The 13,671-nt window shown below is 41.7% G+C and overlaps 1 long non-coding RNA gene across 1 annotated transcript in view; it reads left to right on the forward strand.

Moving 5' to 3' along the window:
• Nucleotides 1-755: 755 nt before the first annotated feature.
• LOC307190178 overlaps nt 756-13,671 on the forward strand; it is a 232,683-nt gene continuing 219,767 nt past the window's right edge. Inside the window, exon 1 of the long non-coding RNA XR_013829436.1 lies at nt 756-1,356. This is a non-coding gene — a long non-coding RNA (uncharacterized lncRNA). The remainder of the gene's footprint in view (nt 1,357-13,671) is intronic.

Below are 13,671 nucleotides of genomic sequence, written 5' to 3' on the forward strand. Positions count from 1 at the left end.
TGGTTGGTATCTTTGTCTTGTTATGTGGGTCATATTCCATTGGCAGTTCTTCACTGTAAGTGAGGGATGTGAAAGTCGCCCCTCAAGCTCAGTGCATCCCAGCCCATCCTTTCCTTGTCCCTCCATCTGGAAGTGCACTTATTTCCCCCAACACACCTGAAGCCACCTGCTCCAGCTGTGGCCTGTTTGCCTTCCTGGGAAACTCCACATTCTATCCACCCAGACTAGGCCCCGACTATGGCCTCACAGGCGTCCCCCATGGTGCTCAAAAGAGAAGAACATTTCCTTGGGCTTCCCTGGTGGCGCAGTGGTTGAGAGTCCGCCTGCTGATGCAGGGGACGCGGGTTCGTGCCTCGGTCCGCGAAGATCCCACATGCCATGGAGCAGCTGGGCCCGTGAGCCATGGCCGCTGAGCCTGCGTGTCCGGAGCCTGTGCTCCGCAACGGGAGAGGCCACAACAGTGAGAGGCTCGCGTACCGCAAAAAAAAAAAAAAAAAAAAAAAAGAGGAGAACATTTCCTGATGGAGGGACTTGGAGAAGAGGCCAGCTCCCTCATCGCAGGTGCTGGCAGTTGGGCCGGGTCAGAAATAGAAGAGCAACTCCCTGAAGCTGTTCTTCAGGGAAAAGTTTCCAGAAAAACCGCAATGAATTACTCCGAAGGTGAATTCTAGGCACCACTACTGCCAGAAGGAACAACTTGGTCCTGAGGATAAGGAAACAGTAAATTTTGGCTTGGACCGTGGCAGAGGTCAGATTGGGGCCCTAGGAGCCTGCACGAGAATTCCGCGTCTCTGCCCCGGGACCTACTGCCTTCCTCCTGGAAGGCAATAGACTCGCGTGGTCCGCACACGCGCAGTTCACGAGGGTGGGCATGGGGCCCCTGCCCAGACTGTGGACAAGAGGCAGGTCCCAGGGGGAAAGTGCCACAGTACTGTGACTCTGACTAGGGCTTTGGGGAGGAATCGTGGAGGACTGGTGGTGCAAGCCAGACTCCTTTCGGATTCAGGCACCTAGACCATCCAGGTGTTTCTCATCCCAGAACTCCCGCGCGAACTCCCGCGCGAGCTCCCGTGGAAGTCCGGAGATCCCGCGAGATTGGGCTTCTTCTGGGAAGAGCGGTCGCGGTTTGCAAGGACTCCGGCCTGGCTCCAGTGGTCTGTGCGCTGCCCCAGGCTCGGTTGTGTCCCGGCTCGTCCTCTCCCCGCCCCTCCATCTGAACTTGCACTTCCCGCCACGTACCTGAAGCCACAGAGCGCACCCTGTGGGCTCCAACTGTGCGCTATTATCTTCCTGGGAAAGCCTGAACTCAATCCAGCAGACTAGGCCGTGGCTTGCCGCGTCCTCCTTAATAAAAAGGTAAGTTACCAGTTCTTCTCCCTCTGCTTCTGATACTTTTCCTTACATTGTTTCTTATGCAGTCCACGCAACTCTGCAGCTCTCCTTACTATCACAGTGTATATTGAGAGCTCTGTTTTGTGTGGCTTTGAAAACAAAGGCTCTGATGGGGTTATAGCTGAGAGGAGGACAGGGTTCTGGGTTGAGTGGCACATAATTCTAACGCAGTTGAGCCAGGTCCCTTTTTTATGTAAGTGAAGTCCCTGCATTCCAGAACTAGTGGTTCGTAGCTGGAGTCAGTCAAAATATTTTCTCTAATAGTGTTCAGGCCTTCTGTATCCCAGTGGGGTTTGTGGAATATGTTCAAGGCCTTTGGTTCCTAACCAATGTCCACTGAATGTTACCATTAGTAAAAATGTGGTTTGAGCAAAATATGGCTTTCTAAAGCATTGATTTATGATGCCATTACAAGCTTTTATCTTTTCATGTACCTTTGTGGACTGTGAGTGCAATGCCTTATTTCTAACCTGATAGATACCCTGTGAAAGTGGGACACCTGGCATCTCATTTCTGTTACCAGTTAGATTCTATATATGTATATTTAGATCACTTCCTTTCTAAAGGGTATTAGACACAAAGTGTGAGAGAATGTTTGGAGAACGGTTGGATGTATGTAGTTAGCAAAACTATTGTTCCATTTATCTATCATCTGTCCAACAATCTGTCACCTAATATCAGAAGTTTCAGTGACCTTTAAGTTGAGGAGGAGAATGTCTGCAAAGGACAGGGAAACCAACCATCACATTACCTTAGGAAAATGATTAGGTGTTTGATGTTATCAATACTTTAAGTGTGGACAATGTTGGGAGCTAAGTTTGCTAAGGCAGGATGAAACTAGACTTGCTAAGCTAGTGTTTGAACTTCACCTATTGTCAGTGTAGAAACAGTGGGGGCCATTAAGCACCAGAATGACTTGGTTCAGATTTGTGTTTTAGGGATTCAGTAACTGAGGCAGCCACAGATGAGCTGGGAAGTAGAGGGACCACAGAATAGATATCAGCTTGGGAACATTTTGATACCTTAGGTGAGAGTTTCTAAGAGCCCACGTTAAGACAGTCTTGTCATGGAGGTTGGAGGACAGGGAAGGTGAGAGATTTGAGAAATACTAGGTGATAGATCAGATGATGGTTTTGCTATGGTAAGGGACAGAGAAAGAGAAAGAACAGAAGATTATACTGAGGTTATTGGCTACATGTTAATTTCTCACTGCATTAAGGCATGTGGAAAGAGCAGCAGGTATTTTGGAATTTGCCTTGTGACATTTTAAATTCGAGGTTTCTGAGGGACAACCAGAGGGAAGGGAATTAACATTTATTAACTACTTACTGTGCACTGGGCACTGTGCTGGAAGCTTTACATATTGTTTAATTCTATCTTCCCAATAACATCATGAAATTTAGTAATTTCGTTTTACAGAAAATTAACCTGCCTGTAGTCCAGCTTCATGAATTAAATTGCCAAATTCTTCTTGTGAATAAAAAAATTAATGATTAAGGTAGTGGGGCACAAATTTGACCCCAGATATCAGTGTCTATAATTCACACACTTCCAGTAACGAGAGACTGAGGAGGGGGTTGTCGGTGGACACACCCTGGAACCAAGGGGCCTTGATTCATATCACACCTCTGCTCGTTTTCAGTTGTGTGTCCTGAAACTAGATCCTTAAACATTCTGTACCTCATTTTCTCTTTGATTAAAAAAAGGAGAAACAATGGCACCTACCCCATAAAGTTGGTTTTTGAAATTTAACTGAATATATATGTGTGTATCATATGTATATGTGTGAATATATGTATATATACAGCATTCAAAAACAGTTTTTCTATGTATCAAGCCCTAGGTAACTGTCTGCTAATAATAATATTATTATTGCAATGCCATGTGCATTTAAAGTGAAATTATTTTTAGAGACCTAGAGATACAGACACTGAGGTCAGGAAAAAAGGTTGAACACTATAATGTAGGTCATAATTAGTGTCACTGAACTCAAACATACTATATTCTTTTGGGTTTTAAAAATTATTTTGAATATATAAAAGTCTGAATTTCTAGAAGAGAGCTTTATTTTCTAAAATGTCTTATATTTCTAATAAATAATAATTCCTTCAAAGTATATATTTCAGAAATTTTCATTGTGCTTTTTTAAATATGTTAAAACCCCCTTTGGTGTCTTTGATAAATTAAGTTTATCTAGGTTTTTCTAGAAACACTTTTGGGACTTTAGTTAGGAGGAGGAAAAAAAGCAGTTTTCATACGTAAGTGTAAAGCACAAAGCAATCTTCTTCGGAGTAATATGATAAGAGATCCACTGAAGTCCTGATGGATTCAAGCTCCGATTCTTGCACAGTATTTCAGAAGAAAATTACAATAAAGGGAAAACATGAGTACGATAGATAAATGAAACTGGGATTTGCTTTCAAAATCATGTAGGGTTGGAACTGGTAACCTTCTTATTTGCCTATTATGGGTTTCAGTGAAATTCTAACCTCTATTCAAGCTGTTATTATGGTAATTCTATAAACTCTTCATTTTGTTCATTTATTTTTTTAGTTGTTAAATATCTCTTGATCTCCTTTTATGCTCCAGTTACTGTGTGAAGGGCTCAGAAACAGTGTTGACCAAGGGACAGTTCTCTATGACAAGCAATTCACAGTCATATGCGAGAGACAGGTATGAAATGGATTACTGAGCATGTAGTATTATGGAATACAGCGTAAGACCTGAAGATGTTGGGGGGTGAGAAAGTCTTCCTGGAGGAAATGACACTTTAGTGGATCTTTATGGATAGGTGGGGTTAACCTATCCATAGGTGAGGGAGAGGAGGGAATGATGTTCTTAAGGGGAGGCAGCAAGAGTAGAGTCATGCAGGTGAGGGCCCCTGGTAAAGGCAGGAAACGCTTAGCCTTTCAGTGTTGCTGGAATATAAAGGGCAAGTCCTGGCTGCATTCTTAGAGGCGTGGGGGGCTCACCTAGACCGCTAGTGAAGAAGATGGAGGCAATGAAGATGGACACATTTTAGGACTATTTACTATTTTAGTAAAGACTTTTCTCAGCTAGATACAAAACACTTAAGACAAAAAAAAAAAAAAAAAAGAGAGGAGAAAGAAGCTTAACCACATTTTTCTTTAAAATTTTTATTGGAGTATAGTTGATTTACAATGTTGTGTTAGTTTCAGGTGTACAGCAAAGTGAATAATAAGATCCACTCTTTTTTAGATTCTTTTCCCATATAGGTCACTACAGAGTATTGAGTAGAGTTCCCTGTGCTATACAGTAGGTCCTTATTAGTTATCTGTTTTACATATAGTAGTGTTGTTGGGCTACACCCCACAGGCCTACAAGCCCTGTGCTTGCCCAGCTTCAAGACTGAAAAAAGAGCCCAGAGACATCAATGGTTTAATGGATGAGGGAGCTTATACATCTGAAGCAAGTTCTTGGAGCAACATCTCGCCATGTGTGGCCTATGGCATGGCAGGACATGGTGGCACTCTTTGCTCCCGTGGGGAAGGGGGGATTACCAGTTACAGGAGAATTGATGTTGGGTGGGCTTATTAGTGTCCAGGGAAACCAGCAGAGGGACACCCTGCTTACCACCCCTTTGATAAGCTATCATTAGCTGGGGCCTGGGGCAAGTATGTAGGAAGGTCATTCATGTGCATAGGGTGTAGGTGAAACAGGCCTGTCGGGCAGGGGATGTGCAGAGAGCAAGGGAACAGCCATCTGGAGCGGCCTGACCACACACTCCACCCCTACACACCCTGCATGACCCTTACCACCTTGGTCCACCCCTCTTCCTCGATATCCCTGGGGTCACGTATATAGCAGGCAGTGCAACCAGACACTACAGATACAGTACAAACAGGCCACACCTGTTTTTCATAAACCCAGAGCCACCCCCGTGGGGAGAGGTGGACCCTGGCTCTAAAAGAAACATTCTGTTGGCCTAGTCAGGAGTCAGCAGTCACAGTACAGGTCTGCCACCCCATGTTATGTTGAGTGCCATTAGGGGTGGATCCATTAGGTCTTTGCAAACAAAAAACATTTAATCCCACTAGTTGGACTTGTGTGTCCAGAAGCCAGCCTATTCCACTCCACACAGCATAGCCCAGAGGGGCTCATGAGCAGTCAGTTGAACAGTAATGTTTACTGACGGGGGTCCTTCTGATGTACTGGTATATGGGACCAGAAGATGGTGAGTCTTTTCTCCCCACATATTCACAGTAGCCAGGTCGATTTTTCATGGAAGTCCCAGGAGGATGACAACGGCATCTCACTGCAGACCCAGCAATTAGACTCATTTCACAGTGAGGCCAGTGTTGGTGCTCAGTACTCAAATACATTTCCTTCCTCAGAAATGTAAGACATCTAACAGGCACAACGGGGAGGGGGAGTGTCCTGACCATTAAGCAAAATACAAGCAGTACCCGCATTCTGAGATAATACCACACCCACTGTGGTTTAGGTCCTGGTCTGCAATAGAGTTCAGAGAACTCAAGTTTTCAGTAATGTAAGCACGTGTCTAAAATCATGTATATAATGACCACCTAATTTTACCTTGGATATCTGAACCACAGCTATACCATTTTGACTTTCAAATGCATCCCCTTCCTCAGTGGCCAAAGCAGATGTACAATGTGTGTCAGAAAGGCCACAAAACAGGCAGCTCTGGTCAGTAAAATTTAAATTCAACCATGTATAAGCCTTCTGACTTCCCATACCTCAATATTGTGCAGATTTTTCCATCATTTGCCCTTTTGATTGCAAATCCTTCCGTAGAAAGCATTGATGATCAAAATATCCATCCCTTGATGCTGGGGTGCTGTCTCCTACCCCAGGTTCAGATCATGTCCCTCGGTCCTAATCATTCACATTGGGGGAAAACTAGTCAGATCTTATGAACAGGCTCAGAGGTATATTAATGGGGAAACACTTTATTGGCTATACATTTTATCACTTACACCCATTTGTCACACAAGCATTGTACATGTGCTTTTAGTAGCAGACCTAAAACAAGCGGTGTCACACTTCATGAGTAGTTATACTCTGTGACAGTTTCACTAGATAATTCTCTTTCCATCCAGAGCATCAGGGCAAAAGTATAGCTAACACAGTAACTTTCATAAATATAAACCTCAATTAACAGAACTAGAATTTAGCATCCACTGAAACATAATATTGTTCTCTCTAAAATTACCCTCATCTCCACCAAATACAGCCAAATCAAGACTAATTTGTTTGCAGAACAACTCTGGTCAATTCATCAAATAGGCTCCTCCAAACTGGCTGAAGGGGAACTCCTCAGGAGTCTCAGACTGAATTCCCAAAAGGCCTCTCAAGGCCAGGAAAGCCATGCCAGATCCCTGCCATCAGGCTCTGTCTTGGTGGATTTTTCTCTTCTAGAAGTCCCCAAAGTATTGCGATTCTTGCACATGCCAGGAGACAGTCTTTTTCCATTCCCCTGGTAAGGCTTCTTGGAACCCAAGAGTCTGATTTCTGGGGGGACCAGGCAAAGAGAAAAATGAAAATGCTTTAATTCTACCCACAGATGTAGTTTACCAGATTGCTATAAATCATAACCAACTTGAGGGGAAGGGCTTCCCTATATATCTAGAAAACATAGATCAGACAAAACCCATAAAAATTATAACCGTATTCACCAGTTCACTCAGTTTTGTTAACTTTTTATGAAGCCATCAGGTCTTCCATTAGGATTCTTTAAGTTCTTACCCATTTCAGCAGTATAATCTGAAATTTATCAGAGACCTGTTATTGTCAAAAGGTCCTTCCTATGAATTTCTTGAAGATGAAGCACTTTTTCAGAAGTATCAGAGTAAAACAGTAACTCTGTATAAAAGACAAAAGACTTAAAAAGACATGATTAAGCACCTGATTACTTGGTTACAGTAACTAGAATTATGACTGATTATAATCTTAACCCTTAAAATCCTTAATCTCTGGCAAAACCAAGAAGCAAGTAACTGTGTGTTTCCTGATGGAAAACTCAATGCTTTAGTCTTTCTCTGGTAAGCAGGCAAGGGTAGATAAACTAAGACCCCCTCAGCAATTAATGTTCCAAACCCATGAATTCTCTTCTTTCAACTTTAGTTTCAGTTTACCAAAATCTGGAGAGACTATTTTAGATTGACATTCCCTAAACATAATTATTTCTATAGAGTTTACCTAAACTTTCTTCTCCTTTACTCTTAGAGATTACGTAAGATTAAAGTTACAGAGAGGCCAGGTAGATCATTTACATCTCAAAGGCGCAAGAGAAATACCACTTCCTTCTAGAAAGCTAGCTTAACCAATTACAAAGGCTCATTTTGATACAATAACAGAACCATTAGACTCCATTGTTCTTCAGATCTCTTGGCAGCCCCCATTAACCAAGGACAGCCACCCCAAGGCCCCATATACTAGTAGATAGCCAACCTGAGATTTCCCACCCGCAACTTTTGGGATCACCTCTGGAACTTTTGGGCCCCACGTGTTGGTGGATGGCCACCCTGGGATTACACCTGTGACTTTCAGGCCTCACACATTAGTGGATGCCCCCGGCAACTTTCCATTCCCTGTCCTGTATTTCCCGACATCGTGCTTACAGGAGTTTCCTTGGTCTCCTGGCTGCACCTCCAGTTGTTGGGCTGCACCCCTCAGGCCTAGACGGCCTGTGCTTGCCCAGCTTCAAGACTGAAGAAAGAGCCGGGAGTCAGCAACAGAGGCATCAATGGTTTAATGGATGGGGGAGCTTACAAGTCTAAAGCAGGATCCTGGAGCAACACCCCACTGTGTGTGTGGCACACGGTGGGTAGGACATAGTGGCAGTCTTCGCTCAACTACATGTTTTTCAATAAAATCTTTTTCAGCAAAAAACATAAAGCCACATCCAAATAGATAAAGATCTAAACTTCTTGGAATGTATAGTGTTTTTAAAGTACCCATGTACACGGCAGGAAGGGGTTTTGTCCTTCTGAAGACTCAGACGCTGAAGAAGGCTTCTCTGCTTGGCCTGAATCTTCTCTCTCTTAACTGCCAGCACCTACACTATGTCAGCTGTTTAAGACCATAACTTTTATAATGAGTCCCCAAACCCATAACAGAAAGCAGCAAAGAAATAATGGGAGACTGTTTATCTAAGACTACTTATCTAAGCTAAGTGGTATGTGTAGGATGATGTGCAGGGTGACTATACATTTTAATAATATCACCTATGGAGTGTATGAACTAAGAAATATATATCAGGTGATAAAGAATGTAAGTACACATTAATTAGAGGAACTGTTAACTACATCGCTAACCTAGAAAGACTTCTTACACAAGAACAGTATTGTTCTCATAAGACCAGAGTTTTTCTTTTTTTAGCAAATATGTCTATATTGAAACAGGAGGGAGAAAACAAACTTATGGCTGATAGAGGGGATAGCAGGGGGTGGGGGAGATAAATTAGGAGTTTGGGATTAACATATACACACTACTATGTATAAAACAGATCAACAACAAGGACCTACTGTGTAGCACAGGGAACTATATTCAATGCCTTATAATAACCTATAATGGAAAAGAATCTGAAAAAGAATATGTATATATACATATATATATATGAATCACTTTACACCTGAAGCTAACACAACATTGTAAATTAACTATACTTCAATTAAAAGGATTAAAAAAACCAGGAGGGTAATGTCCTTTACAGATTTAGTACATCTTATGAACTGATATCAACTGACTTTTGAAATTTCCAAAATAAAAGTTTAAACTTTCTTTTACAGGGATGTTTTTGCAGAGCTTTTTTTTTTTTTTTTTTTTTGCGGTACGTGGGCCTCTCACTGTTGCGGCCTCTCCCGTTGTGGCGCACAGGCTCCGTACGCGCAGGCTCAGCGGCCATGGCTCATAGGCCCAGCCGCTCTGCGGCATGTGGGATCTTCCCGGCCCGGGGCACGAACCTGTGTCCCCTGCATCGGCAGGCGGACTCTCAACCACTGCACCACTAGGGAAGCCCTGCAGAGTTATTTTTATTCTACCTCATCTGATGCCTAAACAAGCTCACTCATTCATATGTGTAACCCAGAAGGGAGTCAGGTGTGCACTCTCTACTTAAACCTTACACCATGGTTCAGAAGAAATGTGCAGCTCCCTCTTTCTTCCTGGTTCTCTAAAATACTGAGATTAATTTGTTCTGTATAGAAAAATGTACTGAATTTTCATGGCAAGTATAAATTTGTCAGAACTTTATATCTACTTATTTACTTTGGTTTCCTTTTGTAAGATATTAGATGCACTTTAAAGGAGATGAATTAGAACGGGATATAAAAGGAAATGAAACGTCATTTCCTATTGTACATGTTGTATAAATTTTCAATATCTTCTTGTTCCCAATAGGGATTGAGTCCCCAGATCCTATTAGAGCAGGGGTCCCCAACCCTCGGGCCACAGACTGATACCAGTCCGAGGCCTGTTAGGAACTGGGCCACACAGCAGGAGGTGAGCGGCAGGCGAGCAAGTGAAGCTTCATCTGCCACTCCCCATCGCTTGCATTACCACCTGAAGCATCCCCCTCCACCCCACCCCGTCTGTGGAAAAATTGTCTTCCATGAAACGGGTCCCTGGTGCCAAAAAGGTTGGGGACCATTGTATTAGAGAATATATTGGGTTGGCCAAAAAGTGCCTTCAGTTTTTAAGTAAAAATAAAAGACACATTTTTCATTTTCACCAAGAACTTTATTGAACAACGTATTCACCCTTTTGTTCCACTACCTTCTGCCATTTTTCAGGCAACTTCATAATTCCATCTTCCTAAAACTTTTTATCTTTTTTGAGCAAAGAACTGTTCTAGGTGCCTTTTACAGTCTTCCAGGGAATTGAAATTTTTTTCATTAAGAGAATTTTGTAAAGACGGAAATAGATGGAAATCTGAAGGTGCAATGTCTGGTGAATATGGCAGATGAATCAGAACTTCCCAGCCCAACTGTAACAGTTTTTGCCTGGTCGTCAAAGAAACATGCGGTCTTGCATTATCCTGATGGAAGATTATGCATTTTCTGTTGACTAATTCCGGACACATTTCATCGAGTGTTGCTTTCAGTTGGTCTAACTGGGAGCAGTGCTTGTTGGAATTAATTGTTTGGTTTTCCGGAAGGAGCTCATACTAGAGGACTCCCTTCCAATCCCAGCATATACACAATGTCACCTTCTTTGGATGAAGACCGGCCTTTGGTGTGGTTCATTTTGCTTGCCCCACGATCTCTTCCATTCCACATTGTTGTGCAGTATCCACTTTTCATTGCCAGTCACAATTTGTGTTTTAAAAATGGAATATTTTCATTACGTTTACGTAGAGAATCACACGTGGAAATACAGTCAGGAAGGTTTTTTTCACTTAACTTATGTGGAACCCAAACACCAAAGTGATTAACATAACCAAGCTGATGCAAATGATTTTCAGCACTTGATTTGGATATTTTTGAGTATGTTGGTATCGCCCACGTAGTATAATGTTGATTGGTCTAAGTTCATGTCTCAGTTTGATCACTATCAACTTCAACTGGCCTACATGACCGTGGAGCATCATCCAGCGAGAAATCTCCAGCACGAAACTTCGCAAACCTCTTTGGACACCTTCGATCAGTCACAGCACCTTCTCTATACATTGCATAAATCTTTTTTTTTTGCATTTCGGTTGCGTTTTTAACCTTTCTTAAAATATTAAAGCATAATATGCCAAAAATGTTGCTTTTTCTTCCATCTTCAATATAAAATGGCTGCCCAGAAATTCACCAATTTTGATAAGTGTTTTTTTAAATGCACTCTGATGTGACAGCTGTCAAATACAATCTAACAAAATTGTTTCAAATGAAGTTAAAGACAACTAAGTGCTACTAGAGTCATCTTACAGGAAGAAACGAATGAACCTTTTGGCCAACCCAATAGATTGGGTTTTTAAACTGAAAGATCTGTGGAAATGAGTTTGGTTGTAGTTTGTGAGTTTAAGTTAGTTATGAATTTTCTAAACTAGAATCAATTCCATTCTTATTTTTAACAAGAATAGCAACGTAAACATGTATTTGAAGTTTTATTTACTTGCCATGCTTTAGATAGGCTTGATTGAAGTGGTCAAATTCCTATATAAAAAAGTAGGGTTTGTAATTAAAAAAGAGAAAAGAAACACCGAAAAACAAAACATACATCCTTAGTAACTGTTTCTCAGCCGGATGTTGCTTGAAAATTCAGGAGACTGTCTTCAGAATAGTTTTATACATTGCTGAAGGAAAGTACTGCAACTAGTACAGCTACAAAGGAGAAACAGTTATTCTTAAATGTCATCTATTTGCTGGACCTGAACTGGGTAATGATTCAGACTTGATTCATTCAATTACTGTTCCCAGCAGTGTTCTCACCAGCATATTGCTTTTTTGGCTGCTCAAGAAAGCTGAAATGGGGACTTCCTGGTAGCACAGTGGTTAAGAATCCGCCTGCCAGTGCAGGGGGCACGGGTTCAAGCCCTGGTCCGGGAAGATCCCACATGCCATGGAGCAACTAAGCCTGTGCGCCACAACTACTAAGCCTGCGCTCTAGAGCTCAAGAGCCACAGCTACTGAGCCTGCCTGCCACAGCTACTGAAGCTTGTGGACCTAGAACCCGTGCTGTGCAACAAAGAGGAGCCACCATAATGAGAAGCCCACACACTGCAACGAAGGGTAGCCCCTCTCGCCGCAACTAGAGGAAGCCCGTGTGCAGCAACGAAGACCCAATGCAGCCAAAGATAAATAAATTAATTAAAAAAGAAAAAAAGGAAGCTGAAATAAGATTGGGCTGTATGCACAAAAAAACTCAAAGAAAGAAAGAGAAGGTTATTGGCTATAAAAACTACTGACAGTCCATTTTATATATTGTGTTGTTTGAATGAATTGAAATATAAAGTGGCTTTTTTCAAACTCAGAAAACAAAGCTCATAGAAAGAATCATAAAATTGACATTAAATCCAAAATGAGTCTAAAATATTGTCTTTTGTGGATTTCAAAACACAACAGTAGTTTGGGCTTCCCTGGTGGCACAGTGGTTGAGAGTCTGCCTGCCGATGCAGGGGACATGGGTTCATGCCCTGGTCCGGGAGGATCCCACATGCTGCAGAGCGGCTGGGCCTGTGAGCCATGGCCACTGAGCCTGCGCATCCGGAGCCTGTGCTCCACAACAGGGGAGGCCACAACAGCGAGAGGCCCGCATACCGCAAAAAAAAAACAAAAAACAACAAAAAAAAACCCCACTAGTTTTATGATAAGTTTGTATGTTCTATATTATGCAGTATAGAAAAATGTATCAGTTAAAAGCTAGTAGAGTTAGGTAAGTATATTTCTCATCATTATTATGCCTGTTTTCTCTTTATAAACCAAATATTTGTAAAGGTGCCTCATGCATTAAAGGTATTTTACTGTATTTAAAATAGTATGCTGTGTTACTAGAAAGTACTCTCCTAAGGGCTCTTGTTTTTTAATTCTTGTAGTAAGCCTTGTCTAGTATGGTTCTAACAATGTAGTAAGATCTCAATAATTTGTACTGAACTGGAAAAATTTGAAAGCTTTCTGACTTTAAACATATAGTCATACATTAAATTTAAAATTAACACCACAGTAAAATTTTTTGAACATTATTTGCAAATTAAAAAACTTACCTATGACATGCAAAAGGCTCTGCTAATATTCCACATTCAAACTGAAGAGGAAAATTAAAATCTGTAATGAAGCTGCTGTGTGTATTTATGAATAGTAATGAATAAAAACTGCTTGGATAGTTTACCTTAAAAAATTATCCATTAGGAAATGATTGGCTGTGGATTTGTTTAAATCACACAAATAATTATTTGGCACATTTTTCCCTAATGCACTGAAATACTTATTTTAAAACAGTTATTTATCAGCAACCCTAGAACTGTAATTAGAATATATGTCATCAAGTAGATCTTACTGATAGTGCAGTGTTATAGCTGTTCGATTAAATCACATCGGAGTTATCGCAGTGGTGTCTTTCAAGACTGTGCCAGTGTACACAGAAAGTATATTTTGAAGGAAGCTGAATCACTTTTCTTTTTTTAACATCTTTATTGGAGTATAATTGGTTTATAGTGTTGTGTTAGGTTCTGCTGTATAACAAAGTTAATCAGCTATTCATATACATATATCCCCATATCCCCTCCCTCTTGTGTCTCCCTCCCACCCTCCCTATCCCACCCCTCTAGGTGGTCACAAAGCACCAAGCTGATCTCCCTGTGCCATATGGCTA

This window comes from Stenella coeruleoalba (genome assembly GCF_951394435.1).
Source record: "Stenella coeruleoalba genome assembly, chromosome: 1".
Lineage (NCBI taxonomy): Eukaryota > Metazoa > Chordata > Mammalia > Artiodactyla > Delphinidae > Stenella > Stenella coeruleoalba.